General features: G+C 39.8%; 1 protein-coding gene and 1 long non-coding RNA gene across 10 annotated transcripts in view; one reads left to right on the top strand and one right to left on the bottom strand.

The window, feature by feature from the left end:
* LOC129777929 (mpv17-like protein) overlaps window positions 1-23,623 on the bottom strand; it is a 505,117-nt gene that overhangs the window by 357,099 nt on the left and 124,395 nt on the right. The gene's annotated exons all lie outside the window — the stretch shown is intronic.
* On the top strand, window positions 9,907-10,653 carry LOC129777986 (uncharacterized). Its single transcript, XR_008743342.1, has 3 exons — window positions 9,907-10,113; window positions 10,170-10,409; window positions 10,462-10,653. It is a non-coding gene; the product is annotated as an uncharacterized LOC129777986 (long non-coding RNA).

Genomic DNA, 23,623 nt, shown 5'->3' with positions numbered 1-23,623 from the left:
TAGTATGAGTGATCGGTTTACCCAAAAGTTGAAGCTTTGCTGGTCTATGCTCCCTACAAAAAAACCACCATCTCTGTTTTCTCCGTGGAGAATTCGATCCCTAGCCCAATGGCTCAGGTTGAAAAATTGTTCAAAGTATCTTGTAAGGGTTCTTGCAGGTCGGATTCATTTGATCCTACGACAGACACCACTCCATCATCTGCAAGTTGTCTTAAGCTGCAATTTTGTGTAAGGCAATTGTCAATGTCGCTTACATAGAAGTTGTACAAAAGGGGGGCTTAAACATGAGCCCTGAGGGAGACCCATGTAAGAGACCCGACTCACTGCCGAATCTCCGTGAGAAATTCAATTTTATGTCCAATGTGTCCATTTATGTCCAAGAATACTGAAGCCATTTGTTTTTTTTTCGGCGTAAGCCATTTGAATTTCTGAAGAAAGCAACGCAATATAATCATTCGTCCCCTTGCCCCTGCGGAACCCTTATTGTGTATCTGAGAGTAAGCCATTCGTTTCAACCCAACGATCAAGGCGAAACAAAATCATTTTCTCCAACAATTTCCGTATACAAGACAGCATTGATATTGGGCGGTACGAATTGAAGTCGGACGCGGGTTTTCCGGGTTTTTGAATAGCTATAACTCGTTCTTGTCTCCAATCATCTGGAACAATATTATGCTCCAGAAACCGATTGAATAAATTCTACAAGCGATGTTTCGCCACATCAGGGAGGTTTTTCAACAAGTTGAACTTAATTCCATCCGTTCCTGGAGCCGAATTGTTACAAGAAAGGAGAGCAAGAGAGAATTCTACCATCGAAAACTCGGAATCAAGATCGCACCTTTCTCGTGGTATATCTCGAACAATTTTTTGTACAGGAGCGGAATCGGGACAAACCTTCCGTGCAAAATTAAAAATCCATCGATGTGAATATTCTTCGCTTTCATTCGATGAAGATCGATTTCTCATGTTCCGAGCCACTTTCCATATTTTTTTCATTGACGTTTCTCGTGACAAACCTCCCACGAAATTTGGCCAATAAGCACTTTTTTTCCCTTTGATCAAGTTTTTAAATTGATTTTCAAGGTCCAAATACGTTTGAAAATTCTCATTGGTTCCACATTTCCGAAAAGCTTTAAATGCGTTCGATTTATACTGTTAAAGCTTGGAACATTGGCTATCCCACCATGGATTGGGAGACCTTCGATGAATAGCGGAGCCTGGGATGGTTTTCGTTTGAGCGCGAACCGCGCTGTCATATATCAAACGAAAAATGAAGTTATACTCCTCCAATGGAGGCAAACCATCTCTGGAAGTGATGGCTAGAGCAATTGCGTCCGCATATTTTTTCCAGCCAATGTGTCTTGTGAGGTCATATGCCATGTTTATAGATTCAGAAGAATTCGACCCAATGGTGATGGAAATTTTGATTGGCAAGTGATCACTACCGTTGGGATCCTGGATTACATTCCACTTGCAATCTAACGATAGTGAATTCGAGCAAAGCGAGAGGTCAAGAGCACTTGGGTTAGCAGGAGGTTTAGGTACACGTGTTGTTTCCCCAGTATTCAAAACGGTCATATTGAAGCTGTTACAAAGGTCATATATCAACAATGAACGATTGTCGTCGTACTGTTCCCCCCAGGCAGTTCCATGAGAGTTGAAATCTCCCAAGATCAATCGTGGCTCAGGAAGGAGTGAGCACATGTCAACAAGTTGCTTGCGGCTAACCGCAGCTCTCGGAGGCCAATACAAGCTGACAATACAGAGGTCTTTGCCTCTGATGTTTGCATGACAAGCAACAGCTTCGATCACTCCAATAGGTGAAAGGTCAATTCGAAAAAATGAGTGGCACTTATTAATCCCCAAGTACCTCTCCGTATCTGTCATCACGGTCCAAGCGTATAATATTAAAATCGTGGAAAGAGAGATCATCTCGCGAAGAGGGCCAAGTTTCGGGCAGAGCAAAAACATCACAATTGAACTTATGAATTAAAAATTTGAATGTATCCAATTTAGGGATAAGACTACGACAATTCCTCTGTAAAACGGTGATATTTCCGGCCTCTCTATTTAAATTAGACATCAAGAGAGATAATCATTGCAAGGAGGGGCCATGTTTGCATCAATTGCTGCAAAATTGTCTTTAACACTGGAAGCATTGAGATGACAATGGTTCTGATGGAGTCGGAAACGTTAAAGTGAAAAGCGCCCTTTAAAATATCCGCAAAATTGCGTTTTGAGCGTTCCTTCAAAGAGCGCTTCTGTTTCTCCCAGCGACTCTTGTAAGTTTCACAAGCTGAGAGCTCGTGTGGGGATCCCCCGCAATATGGACATTTATGCTCAGTCGCACTGCAGGATTTCCCCTCATGTTGCTCTCCGCAAGTGGCACAGCGCTCCTTGTTGGTACAAGTCATGGGCTTTGGCACGAAGAGTCGCACAGGTAGTCTCAATTTGCCCACCATGACTTAGTCACGGAGAGCGGAACCAGCAAAAGTTACTCGAAACGAGCCTGACGGCGAGGATTTATTTTTCCCTCTTCTTGGGATACTTTACTTAGTTGGCGGCTGTCCAAAATTTTAACGCCCACCAAAGGGAGTCTTTCTCATTGTTGAGCGGGAGCGGGATCAGTAGGGTCAGTAGGCAAGTTCGGGAGTTGAGCGGAAACGGGAGCGGGAGATTGAGGGGGCGAAGAGGAAAAGTTTGCCAATTTTCTTGAGGGGGGCTTGTTGAGGTTGATTAATTTAATTTTTTCACTGAAGAGACATCTTTTGAGGGGGGAACGCGTTTAAGCCCCCGTTGTAGCTAGTGAGGAGGAAACAGTTGTTTGAATCTCCATTTCAACATTTTATATCTGCCATTACGGCAGATATAAAAAATATAATTTTAAATTTTTCTGTATTCCTAAACCTAATATATATTATACCTAAATCGCACACCAATACGAATGAAATGTCCACGTGGCAATCGCTCAGCACAGATGCAACGGTATATCGCACCACAACACGATGATGGAATCGATGACGATGATAAAGCACACACAGCGATGATACGGCACACGCATCGCACCCGCGGTGGAGGACTTCTTCCTTACGCTGGTTGTGATTGCTGCTCTCCTCACTCGCGCAATACAGAGAACCTCGTTAGGGCGAAATAACTTCACCAGCCACGAACTGATAACGTTATAATCTCCACTCTATAATAGACGCGAACAAATTTGCGACAGATGTCTTCGGCCTGAGCGAGCTGAATGTGGTATTTGTCCTTGATTGTCTTCGCATTCAATAACCGATAATCAACGGCCATTCTGAACTGATTATTTTTCTTCGGAACCAAGACTACTTGACTGTTGTATGAAGATTCCGTTTCAGCTATAATCCCTGCGTCCAGTAATTCACTCACGATTTCACGAAGAACATTTTCCCGAGCATACTCCAACTTTCGCGGTTTCATGTACACTGGGACTTCGTCTGTGAGATTTATTCTCATCACCGCCGATCTCGCACATCCCATCTCCTTCACAACCACCCAGACTCAAACGGGCACAGTGTAAACGTAACGCTCTAGACCAGCCATACTCCAATTTCGTAAATGGTCTTAACCCAAGCATCTGCAGTGGGACACGACGGCACTTGTGGATCAAATGGGTTAACGTACTCCCTAATTTCCATAACATCGGATACTCTTTCCACTGTCGCCTCATTACGATTGTTGCTCGCGCCAGCATCAAATGCCGACTGCCGACGTAGTTCGTCTAACTCCAACTTCAACGCAGCTATCTGTTCTTTCAGATCTTCCGCCATTGCAATTTTATATCGTTTGTCCCTTCGGTCAGTAACAAACGGTGGAAGGTCAGTGCCGTGTAGGCTTTGACGAATAGCCGAATCTTTGAATATATCACCTTCCGATTCAATGTCACTCATAACACTATATCCCCGTTTCCCGACAATGAAACTGAATTGTTCCAACTTCGATGCGAGCTAACCGATACATTCTCCGATGACAGAACGTTCTACGTGCTCACGAAACATAATCTTCCGACGTATTTCTTGCAGAACAATGCACCCCTTTTTATGTTCTATTGTTCATACACTGTTCGTTTATGGCTCCGACTAATTACTACCATGTGCTCACCACATGAACAATGTCGTATACGCAATAGATTGACTCCGTAGTGCTTCCGAAAGCTCACCGTTTCCTGGGAAATCTTTCCCTAAAGCATCCTCACAATGCTTTTTTACACGACTCGTGTGACTCCTTTCTTCAACCACTGTATATCTCCGTACCACCTTCACTTTGGGTCCCTATCGTTGAAAATTAGCATATCACACCGCGACTTCCAATCGGTATACCCTTATGGACCAATCCTGTCTACAGAATGTAAAGTGGTTGTTCATATGAATCCAGTGGACTGTAGACACCTCTAGGGAATAGACGATTCGGATAACGAAATGATAATTTCGGTGGTTTACAATAGATTGACTGTTTTATATTTCGGTTACAGTGTTCGAACCTAATAAGTTCATTTGGTATAGTATAAGTGTTATACGGTTCACTGGGTTCAACTCGTTTTATAGAAAGTTCATTCTATATATATATATATATATATATATATATATATATATATATATATATATATATATATATATATATATATATATATATATATATGTTTTTTCAAAGTAAAGGTTAAAATAAATTGCATGGATTCGTGTTCCACTCAACACAAGAAGCCATAACAGGAACTGTTTCGTTTTCGGACAAGATAAACAGAAGCCGGATAACACCATGCTGATAGTTGGATTTTGAGTTATAAAATTTGCTCTTAAACAGTAGGTACCATTAAGGTATCTTTTTTTCAAATTTTATTAGTTATGAACTGCGAAACCTTTTCTAGGGAACCATGCAACGAAAAGCACCACTCGCCCTGAAAATAAAACCCACAGATGCAGCAGTGGAGTGCATTTTATTGGTTCCTGTGTCGCACTGCCAACGCTGTTACCACTTAAGTGCAGCTTGCAGCCACATCTCAAACAACCCGTCATTGGCACTGGTTCGCCGCCACACAGTATCAAGTGTGTGTTCCCATAGTCCGTAGCGAAAAGCAGCTTAAATTTCATGCGGACGCGGACCCTTCACTCCGCTCCATTGGTTTATTTTCCTCTATTCATCGGAAGAAGATTAATGTTGCCGGCCGTGAATGAGTTTGCTGTTCCATATCGCCTGCCCATTGTTGTCCCCGCCTCGTGTTCCGCAGACAGCAGCATACTCATGCTGTTTATGATTCGGCTACAGCTCCCTTTCTACTAATCAATGGGATTCTATCTTTTTAAAATTGTAGTTCCCTGATGATAGGTTTCGGCGAAAAGTATGAAACGTAAAATTGAAAGAGTAAAAAAAAAAGATAAATAAAAAGAAGTGCTTTGCGTGCTGATGAGTGAGCTGGTGCGACTCACGAGTGCTTGGAAATGCTTACTTCAGATCAATCATTTTTCATAATACACCATATGCTGCTATATGCTCTCTCTCTTTCTCGTGCGGTGGAAATAGTTGGATGGTGGCGATTAGTGCTTGGGAAGCATAGATACGGTAATAAGCAGAGCAAAAAGGTTGTGCAATTGTTTGTTTTGATGCGCTGATTCAGACTATAGTGTTCCGTCTCGTTAAGCGCTAATGGAAAATGGAAAATAATATATTCAGGTTGAATTTAGACTGTCTGATGCACGCCGTAATACAACCAATTATTTTAGAATAGTTTGCTACTTGTGAGCAATTGCCGATGGTTTGCCAGATGGAAAATATTAGGGCGATTTGAGTCTCCTTTATGATTCGAACTTTATGGCTGCTGTTTCATTCTTCATCATTTTTCATTTGAGACAATCCATGGTGTTCTTTATATTTAGTAATCAAATCGATGAATCTAATACTCAGGTTCAGACTCAACATTCCGGATTTCAGATCCCTGACTCCGATTTCCGTGTGCTAGATATATATATATATATATATATATATATATATATATATATATATATATATATATATATATATATATATATATATATATATATATATATATATATATATATATATATATATATATATATATATATATATATATATATATATATATATATATATATATATATATATAATACGTCAATATATATATATATATATTTTTTTTTTTTTTTTTTTTTTTCGATTCCGGAGTCAGATTGTAGATTGTGAGACATAGCAGAGTTTCAAATTCAGGTTGCGGGCTCGTGTTCTGAATGTAATAGGCGAACACGAAATTATTGCGACACCGAAAATGTCATGCCAATTTTCTTATAATGTTTAAAATCAAACCAAAATTTGAAGGTAGTATACATATATTTACTTCAAAAATCAAAAGAAAAGTTGATCGATGGAGCCTTGAGTGTAAAATTGAACGCATTTTCGCTTGATGCCCTCCATCCATGTCTTTACAGTGTCATCCGGAACCAGTTTCTCAGTTTTTGACGTAGAACTACGTCTTTCATTAAGGGTGTCAAATCAGAAAACAGGTCACGTTTTTATGAAATAAAGTTAACGTTAATAACTATTTTTGCCGCGAACGGATTTTGGCGATTTACATACTAAACGAATCGGAAATTCCGTAAGATTTGTTTAATATGCCATACATTAGAATCCCCTGGTTAGTAAATGGTTAAAATTCATGAAAACTTTAAGTGTTTCTATTTTCCCATACATTTGTTCTGTCCATTTGAGTGCTTTCCCGAATAAAGATATCAATAACGAGCAACTTATCGACGACCAACGGAGGGGAAATCGTAGGATTTAAAGTCTCCGTGAACAAAGGAAAAGAAGAAGAATGAAGGGGAATACTTGCCTAGAGTATAAACAGTGGATCTCGCTGAGGCAAACTTTCATTCGGCATCGGACTGTTGAGTAATCCAGTTCACTTTGCTTTCGCTGCGCTTCGATCTAAGATTGGACCCCACCAGTGGTAATCCAACTTGGAAATCGTCGTTTGATTTTTCTGTTCGTTTTTCGCGTTATTCGTATCGTGTGTTCTTCTTTCCGCGTCATAAATTGGATGCTTCGCGTAGTGTGCGATGAGCAAGAAGAAGAGGAAGGCAGGCTCGAGCCCTGCAAAAAACGAACGCATTGCCAGGGGCCATAAAAATTCGAGGTAAGCGTCATCTAATGATGCACGCGGTGTTGGTGCAGTGAAAAGCGCTCGCACTGAACCGAGCCTTCGCAAATGTGACACCGCACCGAACAACAGCGAAATAGGCGATTTCGGCGCGTCGGTCGAAAATGTAAACGCCCAGGCAGCAACCAAAATCAAGCTCCACCCGCTGGTGGTGAAGGCGGTCCCTCTTGACAAACTCATCAGCGAATTCGCATCGATGGGTGTTACAGCAGAGTATAAGCTGTGTGGCATAATTCAGTCTTTTTCCAAGCAGTTAACATTGTTTGTTTTCCGTCATCATAAGGGCTTCGTTGGTGCCTTTGAGAATGCATCAATGCATTAAACTGACGTTATGGCGAAGCAAGCGTTAAGGTTGTGCGCAAAAAAAAATATTTGGGGAATACCAAGCATCTTGAATGTCTTACTGGAATGTTATAAGTTATTTGGGTTCGCGTGCCAGTCGCAAAACTGCCTTCAACTAGGATTGCAGTTGCGCTAATATTGATCATAATGAAGCATTGCTATTGTTTTCGAGGTTGTTATTAACAAAAAGAGTTTATTTCTCTTGTTTAGTCATCAAGAAAGTAAATGTTCTGGAATTTTGTATGTGATTAGGTTTTGCTTGCCAGTAGCAAAACTTCCTCCACTAAGGGTGACAGCTGCGCTTCTCTCGAGCATGAGAAAGTAATACAACTCTTTTCGAGGCCAGTAATATTAACCGAAGCGTTTCTTTTGAGAATAGCGCAAAATGATGAGAAATCTTTATATTGCTAGTAGTTTCAAGCCACCAATGTATGGCTCTGTATGCATGCTATGGTGAATGCATGTTTGGCGCTTGGTTTACGCTTAGTTTGTACGAACGATATCTAGAGGTGCGATTCCTTTGAGGCAATACTAAATAACATGTAGCATGATATTTGATACTTGCAAGTGTTGTCATTGTTGTTGTTTACATGCGGTGCCAAAGATATATTGATGTAGTTATGGAATAATGATGTGGAATGATGGAACTGGTATAATCGACTGTAGCCGAGTCTATGTCAATTTCGAAAAAGGTCACCGGAATAGCCTTCGAGGTAAATTTTCAATGCATTGACATGATATAAATTGCGACAAACGATTGTTTTGCGAGGGCAAGAATGAATCATCAATCAATTATCGTCAACTGATTCTTCAATGAAAAAATCATTTCAGAGATTATTCTACTAAGCAGTGTTTCTAAAATTTCACAGCATTATAGAATAATATCCGAAGGTATAAACAAACGACTTATATGAAATAACAGCGTAGTTCTACGTCTACAATGCGGTCGTATCTTGGACACAACCTCCTATAATTTTTTTTTCCATTTTCTTAACATGTCCTCCTCGTTTTTGACTGTCTGCTTGCTCTTCCGAAGTTCCCGCTTCATTATTGCCCAGTACTGCTCCACCGGGCGCAGCTCCGGACAGTTTGGCGGGTTCATGTCCTTTGGAACAAAATGGACAGAATTGGCCTCATACCACTTCAGGACACTTTTAGAATAGTGGAATGATGCCAAATCTGGACAAAATAGCGGAGCTTCGTCGTGCTGCTGCAAGAACGGTAAAAGGCGTTTCTCGAGGCACTCAGATTTGTAGATCTCGCCATATACTGTGCCCTTTGTCACGAAAGGCTCACTCCTCAGTCCGCAAGAGCAGATGGCCTGCCAAACGAGATATTTGGAGGCTACCTTTGACATTTTCTTCTTCTTAAATTTGTCGTCCACGTCGAACCTGTTCTTGCCGGTGAAAAACTCCAACCTCGGAATTTGCTTAAAATCGGCTTTTATATACGTTTCGTCGTCCATCACACCGCAGCCATATTTTGTCAGCATCTTCTCGTAGAACTTCCGTGCCCGAGTTGTATGTATGTATGTACGTAGCTCTGCGACAAGCCGATCTTTTTATCCAATCACGGCTTGAGACGTTGGGATTTGCTTTAATCATCCGCTTCACCTTTCCCTCCGTCTTTTTGTTCTCCGGTCCCGGATATCTTCCAGCTCCTTTGCCGTGGTCCAACGTCAACCGCTCCTGGAACCGCTTCAACACTCTGGAGACGGTTGAATGGTGAATGTTCAACATTTTTCCCAACTGCCGGTGCGACAGGTCAGGAAATTCCAGGTGTTTGGAAATAATTTGTTCTCTCGACTCGCGTTGGTTCACCTCCGTTTTCGTTGAATCGAAAAACACGACTTCGAGTTTGACAGCATGTAGACAATACACATCAATGAGAAAGTGTGCAAAATTTGGTTGATTTTTACCCAATGGTAAAAAAGTTATGCCCTGTTGAATGTGTCGCAATAATTTCGTGTTCGCCCTTTACCTAGCAGATCTAGAGTGAAGGAAGCAACTGTCAGCGTGTGTGACACCTTTCCTTCGACACTATTGAAAACTAAGTAGGTAGCGTAACACATACATTTCGAAAAAGATAAAGAAGATACTCCTGAATTGGCCCCCAGTATTGGATTCAGTATTTGAACTACAGATTGATGATTTGTAATACCAGGTTTCAAACGAAGAATTCCAAATTTTCCACTTCACATCAAATTTTGCATTTCGAAAATTTGTATCAGATTCTAGCTTTTATATATGAGGGGCTTAGAATGCAAGAGGTGTAAGTGACTTGATCGATTTCTCTTTTTCTTTGATTAGTAATTGAACTACAAAAACGTTCCGATTTGAATTTGCTATAGAATCTGATAGATGAGGCTCCGACCTACCTTCATCATTGTAAAATACAGTTAGGAATGAGTTTATAGCTACCCACAATCCAGTCGACGAACAAATTATCGACCTAACATAGAACGATCAACTTCGTTGATCGAAAATACGGAATGATTTACAAAACAAATCGGCATCACTGTTTTTTTTCTCCGCCAAACTGTCATCTCATAACAAAACAATCGAATCATACAACTGGTGAGTTGGGATTCTATTTCTATTTTTCATTTACTAATTATTTTATTTTGTTTCAGCTATAAACACAAGGCTATTTTGGTTTCTGTGAGCGAGATTATTTCCGCCATCACCACAGTGTGGATTGCCACTGTGATAGCAGCCAACAGCATCAACAATTTCCGCAGCAGTATCATCCAAGCCCTGGTGACCGTGCCGAAGAACAGCAACAACAGGACCTGACCATCGATGGTGTTTCGAAAAACTTTATGAGGATGAGAGGATGAGATCCAAGACTGTTAATCGTTATCAGCAATTATGTTAGTTCCATTTTTTTATGAGAATAATGCCGTAATGAATTTGTCTTTTCAGACCCTGGAGACATCGACACCAATACTAAAACGAAGAAAAAACGCGACGAGTATCCTCCAGTGCAGGATTCTAATGCTGGTGCCCCCCAAGCCATTGAAGAATGGGATCGCCGGGAGGAACGGGAATATGAAAAGCTATTGGAGTCTTACCCTCGCTCAGATTTTGAGATTTGCCATAAGCAAACCATCTCCACCTAAAATATATATACATATTTGCAAATGAGTTGCAAAACTAAATAGCTGAGCAGAATGGCTTATTTTTATCTGTAATAAAATGATGAAAAATAATTATGTATTTTTTTCTTATTTCATTTCAATAACAAACCAATACAAACAAGAGGCGAGCAGTGCTGAAAGCAGCTCTGCAAGCAGGTGCACATGTTGGCAAGAAAGTGGCGTCAAGTTGTTCGATGAATGCATGTTGAAGGTCGATAAATTGATTGCAAGGTGGCAGCATTTGAGGTCGATTGTTGACATTTCATCGACCCAATCTTGGCAGGCAAAACGGAATATGGGTAAATTATGACCAAAAGAGAGAGTCGATGTAGAGAAATCGATCAAATCACTTACACCCCTTTCATTCTAAGCCCCTCATATGTATTCGAGCAGGTTTTATATAAAAAAAAACATTTAAATGCGACTATGTATTCAAAAAGACCATTCATTTTTAGTCGTTATGTGTCTTACCAGCCAGGGCCAGGGTCTTACCTGATTACCAGAGTGAAGCAAACCATTCTCGAAGTAACAAAGTATTGCAGATTTCAAACTGACAATTTTCAAACTGCAATTTTCAAACTGTTTCAGCATTAATATGTTCTGTGATTTGCTTGCTGTCCGAAGCGATGGAACACGGAACTTATTGAATATCCAAGCGGTTTTTCAGTTTTTACAACTATAATGCTTCCAACAACTTCATTCCCAAAGGAATAATCCACAAACTATACTGCTCAACACCCTTCGCAGAACGGCAACGGAAAATCTGAAATCGGTTGTGCCGTGGTGGTGGCGGCTATAGCAACCCTAGTAGTACGAGTTTTCACCTTCACTCACAGCTCTAACCGCTGGAAAATAACTTCTTCCCATCCGGTTTGTAATGTGTTGTACTTTGACGCCACTTTTGCAATGCAATGCACGATTTCACGAAAATTAAAAATTTTAAAAATTAATTTGCTTTTTTATTACGTCGGATACTACTATAGAAAATACCTCTCCAGTGAAAGGTTCAGTGACTCTGAAAAATGGCATGGTTTTATGGAAGCAGCTGAAGATGGTTGATTGATGAATACATTATTGTTCTTGCGAAAACAAGCTGGTCATATGTCGACATTTGTATCCGTATTGTCAATACACCTCCTCTTTTAAACACATTCAATACAGCCGATGCAGGCGATCCTACACCGTGTCCAATGTTTTCTCATATAAATTCAAACTTCGATCATATCACATAAAACATTCAAACTTTGTTGGTTACTAGCTGACCCGGTAAACTTCGTCCCGCTCAAAATGTTTTTTTTTGTTATTAATCTTTTCAAACATTCACGTTTTCTTACTAAGCGAACGTTCATGGGTCCAATCGCAGAACTGTTCATTGATAGATCTTGAGTAATGAAAATGAAATATGTGTAATATTTTTATGAGACCCCTGTCCCCCTTCCAGAGGAGGATGCGGTGTTAAACCAGCAATAGGGAAAAAAGGGAGGCAGACAACAGCTCGCTAGTTTGTACGTGTGTTGGCTTCGTTGTCTTATTTTTCTACCGATGGCTACATTTGTTTTCGCAGTAGTATTGTGAAAGAATATAATTGAATTTTACCAAACAAAAATTTGTTTTACTGTGTTTCCTTATAAACTTTTCAGCCGAACTGTTATTTCGATGACCTAAAGCAACTAAATATACACACACTTATCTCCGCGTTGCGCTCTTCTCATCAGAAGCCCTTTCTATCAATATTTCCCGTCTCTGCTGTCATATTTGGTGAAGATAGTTTTGCTACTGTCATACAAAACCAAATCACACACAAAATTCCTGAACAAATATTTTCTTAATAAGTAAATATGTCGCGTCCACAGCTCAATCCGAAACGAAGACATGTGATTACGCAAAACAAGGAAGAATAAGCGATATTTATTGCTTCGTATCTAGAACGATACTGAAAGTTTGCCTCAGCAAGATCTAATATTTATGCTCTATGCAAACATTGCTCGTCATTCTAAATCTTTTCTTTCCTTTGTTCACGGAGACTTCAAATCATTCCCCTCCGTTACTCGTCGATAAGTTGCCCCTTATTGACGGCACAGGTAGGAAAGCTCACAAATGAGCAGAACAAATGTATGAAAAAATGGAAACGTTCCTAGTTTTCATTAATTTAAACCATTAACACCCCAGGGGATTGTAATATATAGCATAAAAAAACAAATCTTAGGGAATTTCCGATTCGTTTGGTATGTAAATCGTCAACATCCGTTCGCGGCAAAAATAGTTCTTAGCGTTAACTTCATTTCATAAAAACTTGCTGACCTGTTTTCTGATTTGGCACTCTTAATGAAAGACGTAGTTCTACGTCAAAAGAGAGCAAATTTTTTGCAAATACATGCAAGCTGGGGGTATTTTTGTGCTTCCCTGACTCGGACATCAGAATCAATATGCGTGAGGGAATCCGCTTTGCCAATACATGCAAGTCGGGGGTATTTTTGTTCCCACCGAAATGTGTTTTCCTAAGATGGATTAGGAAACAAAAATGCCTGGGGTGATCCGCTTTGCAAATATATGCTAGCTGCGAGTACTGTTGTACTCGCTTATCTTTGTGCAGACCGGAATATATTCCCCTAAAACTTACTTCTGAACTGAGAACTTTCGCGGTTCGAGATCTACGTAAACATGAGAGATGCAATAATTTCAGAGGGAAATGTAAAATACAATGATCGTTTGACAATTCTTCCGTTCACAAATTTCGGTAGACCTAGGCATCATTATCTTCTTCTTCTTCTTAAATGGCACCAACGTTCCTAGAGGAACTAAATTAAAGTGATGAATTGATCTTACATGGCAACCATTCTAACTTTTTACTTACAAAGCAAATAATTTGAATTCAATTGAATCCGAATATTGTTTCATTGAATCGATAATTCAATCAATACACCACAAATGCTTACAAATGCTTACTAAGACAACGGTAATCCCGTAAACTTTGCAAAGTAAACTCCACCCTTGCATAGTAAGTAAGCTGTTGCTAGCGTATAAGTATTGTATCTCCTCTGAGGAAAATTCTCAGAATCTTTCTGTGCCCGGAACAACAAAGGTCGCATATTCTGCTCGTTTTGTGTTTTATGTTTCCCCTCGGGCTGTGAACGCTAGCGAATATTTCACTTGAAGGGCATCTGGCATTGCAATTAACATAACCATCCGAGCCATGGCAAAGCACGCGAAAAAAGAGAAGAGTGCAAATGATTATAGGTCGCTTCTAGTCATCAGTATTTGGTTTTGTGTGTGTTGCCTGTTTTCGTTGCGCGAATCTTAGAACTTGTTCATTTCCTGTACATGTGAATAGCACCTTCGATACTTTTAGTTGCCATTCGTATTTGCTCTCGTGCGTATCGGCTCTGTTCTGATGCCACAAGCTCCCAGCTTTGTTGACGGTTTTGACCGAGAGTCGAGAAACGATTTTTCATAAACGATCATTCTCGCGATGTTTCATTTTTATCGCTGCAGCTGTGTGCATCTGTAAGACACGTGTTTGATGCTTGTTGAATGGCGATGCACGGAAGATGCCTCTCGTTAAATGCTCAGTGCAATGTGTGCATTGATATAAAGAAACAAATTGTGACATATGACCAATTAGTGTATTGATCTCGTAAAGGCAAGAAAGAATCGTTGCTTCTCGAAATGAAATTTCGACGTATTCCCAAATAATATCCGAAATGATAAACTAACAAATTAAAGAAAAAAAGATTGCGTAGTCCTACGCCCTAAGCGGTCGTGTCACGGATACAATCCTTCGAATTTATTTACCACTAACTGACCCGGCAAACTTCGTCTCGCCCAAAATTTGTTTTTTGTTATCTTCAAACATTCACGTTCTCTTACTATGAGCAAGTTCATGGGTCCAATCGCAGAACTGTTCATTGATTGATCTTCTAATCGACTCCGGTTAGACGGTTTAGAATCTGACCATGATAGAAACATTCATTGTACTCTTAAACCTCAATATGCCTAATTTGGTTTTATTTGCTTGATTAATTCTCGTGTAATGCACAAATTTATATTTCATTTGTATGATTTTTCACGAAGTTACAGCATGTCAAAAATTACTTAAAATTTCCGCATTCGCACTCTGTTACTCTAATTTTTTTGTCGAGTGTAGAATCCGAATTTCCAGCTGATTTGAAGGCAACAAAGAGAATAAGTTTTATTTCACTTGTAATTTAGTTTTTTTTTCAAATAAAAGTATAATCGAGTCCTTTTTGCAGCCGGCTTACACAAGGGCAACGGATTGCTCAACTTTGGAAAAGTGTTGGTGTTGGTGTCAGTCAAACATCATTCCGATGTTGAAAAATATTCACTCCGAATGTTTACTTTGACCCTTTACAGTCGGAATTAATTTAAATTTGGAAGAGGTTCTCTTTTCTTTCTACGATAATAATATTTTGTTTATATTGAGTACCGTTATCTATTATTTATAGAAACTCAGTATTCATTCGAGAACAAGGTCACTAGACATTAAAATTAGTTTAGAAAAAAGTGTGAACCATTACATGGTTGAATAAAATAATCCTTGCAGTGGTGGCTGAGAACAGACAAACGACCGCAAAGGGTTAAACGAGGCGACGAGGTGAACAGTATGTATAGGAATAGATATTTTGCAACCACCTTATTTGTGCTCATTAGCGGCAACCACAAACATTTGACGCAGGACTTTTACTTCACAGGAAGAACGATGTACTCGGGTAAAATTCACCTTTCAGAACCCATCGCAACAACTTTGGATATCCGCCCAAAACCATCCGTTAGGTGTTGTACTCCAGACGAGAAACACCCAATTAATATCTGAGACTTGCCTAATTAAAATCATTATTTACCGTATTTCCCTCAAGCGAAGAAGCTCCCTCCTGCTGGGAGGGAAGAAAACCACGAAGCATTTGAACGAACCAACGAAAGAATCGAGCAAAAATCGGGCAAACGTGAGAGAGCGGAATATACGTGCTAATCGTCGTTAATGTGTAATGACCATAATTTTATCTTTAATGTGCTTCGTGATGTCAGCTGTCCGGGGTCCGTGTCCATCCGCCGGAGAGGAGGGCGACGACGCTGGCAGTGCCGTGTGTCCATCGCGATTGCTTGATGTTTTATTTCACTGCAGGCTGACACACTAAATAGCCAGTTCCTCAAAAAAGACAATGCCTCTCCGTCGGACCACGTCGGACTTAATGACAGTTTTGTGTTCCTTAAGAGGTCAGCGCATTTTAAAAGTGAAAATTAGCTGCTTAATTTGGGTGAATACTATGTTCTTGAATGGTGGCTGAAAGGAACGATGGCAATGTTTTGTTGCTTAATGTGATAGAGGGGTTTCCAAAATATGGAGACGTATTGCAGTATTGACGTAATTGAGTTCATGATTGACATTTGTGATATCACTCTAGAACCACGTTTTTCACGGCGCTATTTTGTGGTTTGGTTCGAATCGCTTCCCACCAACCATCCAGATGTGCTAGAGAAAACGGTACGGGATGATCGTATTTAGCAGTAAGTACCAGCCTCGTATTTCAGACGATGATGGAAATGCCGACATCCTGAACACTTAAAATTCGTACAAGAGCTGTCAGAGAATATTCAAGCTTCAAGTACTTACTGTAACGCTTCGAGTGGTGCTTAATTATTCTCGAATGGCGTGTCCTCGTTAGTCACTGCTATTCCTTTTCGGCCAATGAACGATGGGAATGGATTTCAGACGAACGAACCGACGCTGTCAATTTATGGCGCAAATAGCTCTAACTGTCGAAACTTCAAGGGCGGAAGCGACGAGGAATGCCGTTTTACGTTCAAGCGGACACTGGGTTGTCCGCCCACATGTTGGAGGTTGCATTTGAAGATATTGCATCGATGTTTAGTGACGGCTTGCATATGGAATACGATGTGAAGGTCAGCAAAGCAACGCTGGAAGCACGTGACTATTGAACAAATTGCAGCCAAAATAATGTTCGTGTCAAAGCAAATGACGGGTAAAGTGACATGTGTCAAGGTAAGCAAATGCACAGTTTGTATTGTCATTTCAAAATGGAAAGACTCGATTGAATGTTTTATTTTTTTTTAATGAATGAGTAAGTCGATCAACGAAATTTGTGCAACCAGCAACCAGCAACGACTGAGAGCATGGAAAACAATATTACACGCGTCATTGGATACCAGACGAAATGCTAAAACAGTGCGATGAATGCGATGAAATAGGACCTGCTCAAGCACAGAAGCAGCCAGTATTTACATGAAATTACCTTCAAAAAGTAAATAACCGACACCAATTTATCATTGTAATGTAAAAAACTCCATAAACTTTTTGCATAATCGTATTAATTCAAATTGAAAATCGAACCTCTCAAAAATCGCCCTACAAACGTGGATTCCATCGCTCTTCAGGGTTGAGTGGAAAATGTTCAAAATCAAAATCTGATGCATATGGCAGTGTCACGGCCAGCATAGAAACACACTATATTTTTCAGGAAACACTGTATTATCAGCACAAAAAAACATTAAGAGGCGATTTGGCGTAGTGGTAACATCAGTTTCTATGACCCTAAAGGTCACGAGCAGGGCTCTGCATAGTCATAGTCAACTGAGGATAGTCAGCTGACTTCTTCACGCAGTCTCTCCGCCAAAACGACTAAACAGCCAGTCGGGCGTTTAGTCGCTATCTCTACTCTACTCGACTATATCATTTCATTCTTCCCAGTCAAATTGTCCTCATTGCATTTTGAAGTGACTTCCCCCAAAACGAATTCGTTCCTCTCTTTCTCTCTCCCATGTATTTTTATGCATGCATCGATGTTTGAGTTCAACGTGGTTTGACATACGCTACAAGTGAGCTAGATTTTTTTTATCATACATGAAAATTATTCACACGTATAAAATCGCGTCAGTGTGTATACGCTGTTTTGCACGCTAATACTAACGCGATGACCTTTATAGCATACTTGATAAATGTCTAAGTTCGTTGGTTTGAGTTCAAAATGGGTAGACAATAAACCGTCCATTGATGGGTAACTTATTTTTTGCATCAGAAATAATGTTTTCGTTCCTAATTATATGTACGTAAAAATAATATTGCGTACGCGGGTATGAATTAGTGTCAGGGAGAAATGGAAGTGTGGATTGAAGTCAGTTGTATGAAGAGGCAGATTTGTATTCATTAGTCGAGTCAGTTAAAATAACCACTGACTGGACTAGTTCACCAGTCATCTTCGCTTGTCAACGCTAGTCAATTCATTTTCTAGTCAAGTCACTTTTTGTTGCCGGCGACTGCCGAAGCAGTTCTAGTCGAAGCAAAGCTACTGAGAGTAAAGTCGGTCCTCATTTTTCACCTTCGAAGATTTCGGGCCCTGGTCACGAGTTCAATTCTCACCCCCGACATTCTTCCGAAATGGAAGTAATGTAACGAGCCAGCCAAAAGAGTTAAATCACTATATAATTCAAAACAAAACAAAAAGAAAATACAGGCAAACTTGTCTTTGTGCGGTTGCTTTTTGTGCGATTTCTCATTTGTGTTACTGTTTAGGTGCGATGTTATGATTTGTGCGATTGGTTTGTGTGATTCAAGACCCGATGTCATAATAAAATCGCCCAAAAAGAGTTGCACAAACGAGGAATGACGCAAAAAGGGACCGCACAAAAACAGGTTTCCCTGTACACAAAAACTGTACAATAAAGTCTGCCTAAACCGGTCCCACAAGTTCCGGAAGAAAGGAAAAGGCACACTCTTGTCTCATCGCCAGTAATGAACGTCGCGTTGCGTTGGATGAACGTGGGATCAGAATTTGAACGTTCAATCATGTCTTCAGCCACTTGATTGCGATGAAATTATTGATGAAAAATTTAGCTCTTTTGTCTCTAGTCGTGCTTTCCCTATGCCTAATACATCAACCAAAATATGACGAACGGTCTCGTGAGAGGTATTCAGTTCACGGGCTAGTGTTCTCAAACTTAAATGACAATCTCCATGACCCTCCTTTTACTTTGTAGATGTTTACATCAGTTCAAGAGGTAGCTTGTCGTCCTTAACGTGGTAAATCTTTCATCTCTTCCCGACCGTCTTTGAATGCCTTATACCATTCAAACAACCATGATTTCTACACAGTTGAGTCACCAAATGTATTCTGCAACATTTTCAACGTTCCGGTTCAATAAATTTTGTGTGCGATACAGAATTTCACACAGGGGGTCTCCGTAGCCACATTGGCTGCGCGATCGCTCAGTAAGCGATCGATCGTGAGTTCAAAACTCAGGGCCATCATTGATCATCTATGTGTTGTTACAGAATAACTACGTCCACGCAACATTCATCAGCGATGTTGATCGATCCACGGTCGAATGAAGATCGATTCATCCATACAACTGCTCTGATATGCAAGAAACATCGGGCTGCTGTTCTATCAATAACACAACAATGATCATATCAGCTGTCTCCGCAGTCCGGTGGTCTAACTGAAAAATGGAAGATCAGAATAAATACTCTTACGCCTAAAAATGGCAACTGTGTAATGTGCTATTTATAGGTATAAAAAACAGGTGACATGTGCACAAAAAAAATCGGCTCAGTTGCGGCTAAAAAATGCTAATGAGCCTAAATAGATAAACAAACGGAATAAAAAAAATCACACAGTATTTTCGCTCTTGACGCTACCATCATCTACAAGGGTCGAGTGATACGTCCGCTAGTCAGGAAATTACAGAGAGGCCTGAATATTCTGTCCGACTACTCAACATCCAAGACGATTCGCATCAACGCGGCGAAAACACAGACCATTTGATGGACATCAAATGGGACTATCCGTGTACCGCAGAAATATTTCATACCATAAGGCTGAAATAATCCGTAGAAACTGGCATCAATATACTTCCTCTGTATTGTCTTTTGTTAGGCTTACTATAATAAATCGATTCAATACACAACGTAGAACGTAATTGAAAGGTTCAGTGTTGATCGCTCCCGAAAATCCGCTTTTCCCGTATTTTTGCTGGTTGCTGCTTCGTTGGGAGTGCTTTCTCCTGAATGGTTGGTGTGCTAGGTGTGTTGAATAAGGTCATCTGCTGCTGCTTCGCCAGATTCACCAGTTCTTTGAACACTCCACTACCGATGCACGTGTCGTGATACTGCTGAACCCTCCAGAGCCCGTCCCGTGGAACCGCCCGGTGAGCCCCGTTACCCAACACCATTCTATTTCCGCACTCAAAATCACCACGACTTGTTCCGCCTGATGATGTGAACGTCCACCTCACCATTAACTGGTCGAGTGAGGTTGTCTACCTTGGTCTCACCCTGGACAGGAATTTGAACTTTGTATCCCATGTGAACAAAACATCCACGAAGTGTTCCAAACTCATTAAGTCGCTATACCCGCTCATCACGCGAAAGTCCACTCTGTTGCAGAGAAACAAGCTTGCGATACATGAGCAGATCATCCTACTGGTGATCGAATAAGGTTTGCCAATCTGGGAGGGATGTGCAAATTGCCATCATCAAAAACTACAGATAGAACAAGATCCTTCGGATGATCCTGGACAGTCCACCAAGGACCCGAAATACCGAGATCCACCGCCTGTCTGGTCTTCAGGTGCTGGAAGAACGGAAATCAAAAATCCTGACTAGGTACGGGGGGTCTTGCCAGCGGTCTCCGCACGCAATCATCCGGGAACAGGTCCCATAGTTTTCAATTAGATTTTAGTTAGGTAATTTATCAAATTTTTCAATAAATTACTAATACATCCCTCTTTACGGGATCAAATACAAACTAGGCTCACAACAAATAATCACTATATAAATTGAAAATCCAAAGTTGCCGGGCCCCTAAGGCTGAGAAATTGATTTGTAAACCAAATGTGTAACTTTAAAAAATCTTTAAATAAATGAATTTCAAGCTAAGCATGAGTTCAGAGAGTTTAGTCGCAAATGAAACACCGATCAGTAAAGATTAACATCTTGACTATATTCGATCTGATTTACTCTACAACATTGTGTGGAAAATCTACTCAACTCTGGAAGTCTTCTCAGAAAGTTATCTGTCGAGACACGACCGGATTGTATCCGAGACGCGACCGCGTAGGACGTAGGACTACATAATCATTTTATGCAATTTCTCAGTTTATCATTTCGGATATTATTTGAGAATGCATCAAATTTTCGAAAATACCTCATTATCAGAGAGTATCGGTGACTCTGAAAAAGGTTAATGTCGTGCGTGATTTTGTAGAATCATTTCGAGAAGCAACGATTCTTCCCTACCTTTGCGAGAACAATGCACAAATTGGTTATATGTCGCAGTTTGTTCCTTTATACCAATGCACGCTTTGCACTGTGAATGTGATTATATATATTCGTTCAACCAGCACCGTTATTCCATATTTCTTAATTACTTCAATATATTCAACAAATATGGCAATACATATTACGATGTGCAACTTCAAATAGTAATATATCAGTGCCGTTCCCTGCTCCCGAAGATATATATTGTACAAAAATAAAATAGTCAGATACATGATTGGAAAGTACTGACATATCGTAACATATACATAATACATAATTTCTCTAGGGACCGGCACGGGAATCAACGTGTTGAAAAAGTTGATGGGTCTGAGCCTAGGGGCACGGATGGTATTTTGATATAGGACTATGATAGTGTGTAGTAAATGCATTTGAATTGAGTTTTTTCGTTGATAGAAATCTGAATTTTTTCTCTTTTGATACACCAAATGAAAGCCCTAAAAAACTGTTTCTTGTATGAACTTGTATCCTTTAAACGGGAAAGATGAGATAACGTGGTAGAAACCGGAACCACATCCTGTTCAAATATGTACACAAAAATACCATTAATGCCATCACTACCTTTTTCGTCGGTTTATTCAATTATGCAGAAGAAGACAAGTCTAAATAGTTATGATCTACACCACGGTTTCTCAAAGTGGTCGATATCGACCCCTTGGGGTCGATCTCGGTTTCCAAGGGGTCGACACAAACAAAAATTAATTTTGGAGGTCGACGAGGTCTAAAAATCTACCCCTATTAATTAACACTTGTTCTTATTTGAAACTTTCATGATACTGTAATAAGCTGTATTACGTGAAGCAATTTGTTACAATAATGACTAATATTTAAGTAGAACGAATGAAGCCATGAACAATTTCAAGTCCAAAGAAATATATCGTTCGCCACGGTACCACTGACTCTATTCTTCTCGACGAAATGTTCAAGAGCGAAATACATGCGCTTTTTTGCAAACTGTAAACACTGGATACAACAAATATAACATGTCGTGCCTTCGTCGATACGACAAAGGTACAAATCGTTCCTTCATTTTTCGAAGAAATTAAATGTAGTACTCTTTACAGTTCTGTCAAAAATCAAAATATTTATCTTATAAACATGATTTTTTCCACAACACTGTTGATTGCAACTTTTACAGCGAATCTTTATTCAATTTTAACCGCTGCTAAGCAGAAACGAATCATTGGAAAGATCGACGTTTATAAGGGACTTCGGATTCCCTCTCAAAAGTGCTGGCTTGATCAATTTATTCATTGAGTGGAAATGGACTACTTACCGTTGTCTTGAATTGTATTCACCACTGTGATTTTTGTTCAATCTTCTTTGGCAGCGCCTATTTTCATTTTTATTATTTTTATTATTTTTAGTAATTGATTTCATAATACTTACATTTTTCAACAGCCTGAATTATAAATCAATCGAAAGAAATGTTGTAATTCTTTATGTTTGTGTTTGTTGGAAGATGAAAAAATAATCTTGCGTCGACTAGAGACTCTGACTCTAGACGGGACTCAAATGTCGTCGAAAACTCCGTTGACTCAAGATCATTCATATGAAACATACAAGAGCACTACATTTAAATAACAATTGAAAACATTAATCCATCTGATTGATGATCTGGTTTTGAATGAAAAATCCTGGTTTTACTGGTTTCCACCCTGAATGATAATACACTCATCGAAAAATTTAATTCAAGAGATTACAACGTGATCGGTATTGCGAAATAGATGGAAGGAAGGTCTTGAATTATAGAGACTTTAAACTTTTGCAGTTCATTCGTCTCTAGCCTTGAGAAAGGCCCTTTGAAAACTCTACTCTACTCTACTCCAGCGCTACCACCCCCGCCCTCTTGCCTTGAGAAAGGCACTCGATCCCTCGCCGTCCAGCTCGTCCAGCAACGATGTTGTCCAGTCGGTGTCCACACAAAGAATGATGGCCAAATAGATGCAAGATGCGGGTACTTACATGAATTGATTGTACAACATACAATGCAACAACTGAGAAATGTCATTATCGGCAAATGAAGAATAATTCATAATACGCATCAATTAACATTGTGAACTAACGCCCGAATGAAGGCAAAAAGATTGCACGTTGCGTCAGGGAGGAAAGCGAGTGGTTAGTGCAATCAAAAAACATACCCATTTTAATTGTCAAATTATTTAATTTTTTACTATATTTTCTGTTCTTGTTTCAAGCAAAAAAATGCTGGATAAATTTCTTGTCTAATGGTATACATCACAACATATGTCGTCATAACGATTTTGGGTAATATGCGTTTGAAAACTATTAATGAATCGTTCCATTTTTCGTAGAGTTCTCCTATATAGAAATTAAAGACATATTCCTATGTCAATTTACGAATTTTCGAAATTTCGAATTTTTAGAAATTTCAAGTTCATTTCGTGGAATTCGTGTTCGCAGATAATCCGCGAAATTTCCTCTCGTGGATGATCGGTGTTCTATTGTTTTCTACTTATCATTTATTCATGAATTGTACACTAGTAATAACTATTTTGGATCCGTTCCAGTCACAACAATGTGTAATGAATGAATGGAAGAACGACCATATTTTATGAATATATATTTATATCATCATAGAAATCCCCCGTGAACGAAAACGGAATTGCCGGGGGGA

This window comes from Toxorhynchites rutilus, chromosome 1 (assembly GCF_029784135.1).
Source record: "Toxorhynchites rutilus septentrionalis strain SRP chromosome 1, ASM2978413v1, whole genome shotgun sequence".
In the NCBI taxonomy this organism is placed as follows: Eukaryota; Metazoa; Arthropoda; class Insecta; order Diptera; family Culicidae; genus Toxorhynchites; species Toxorhynchites rutilus.
The sequence above is the reverse complement of the archived record's forward strand: the minus strand, read 5'-3'. Positions and strand labels throughout refer to the sequence as shown.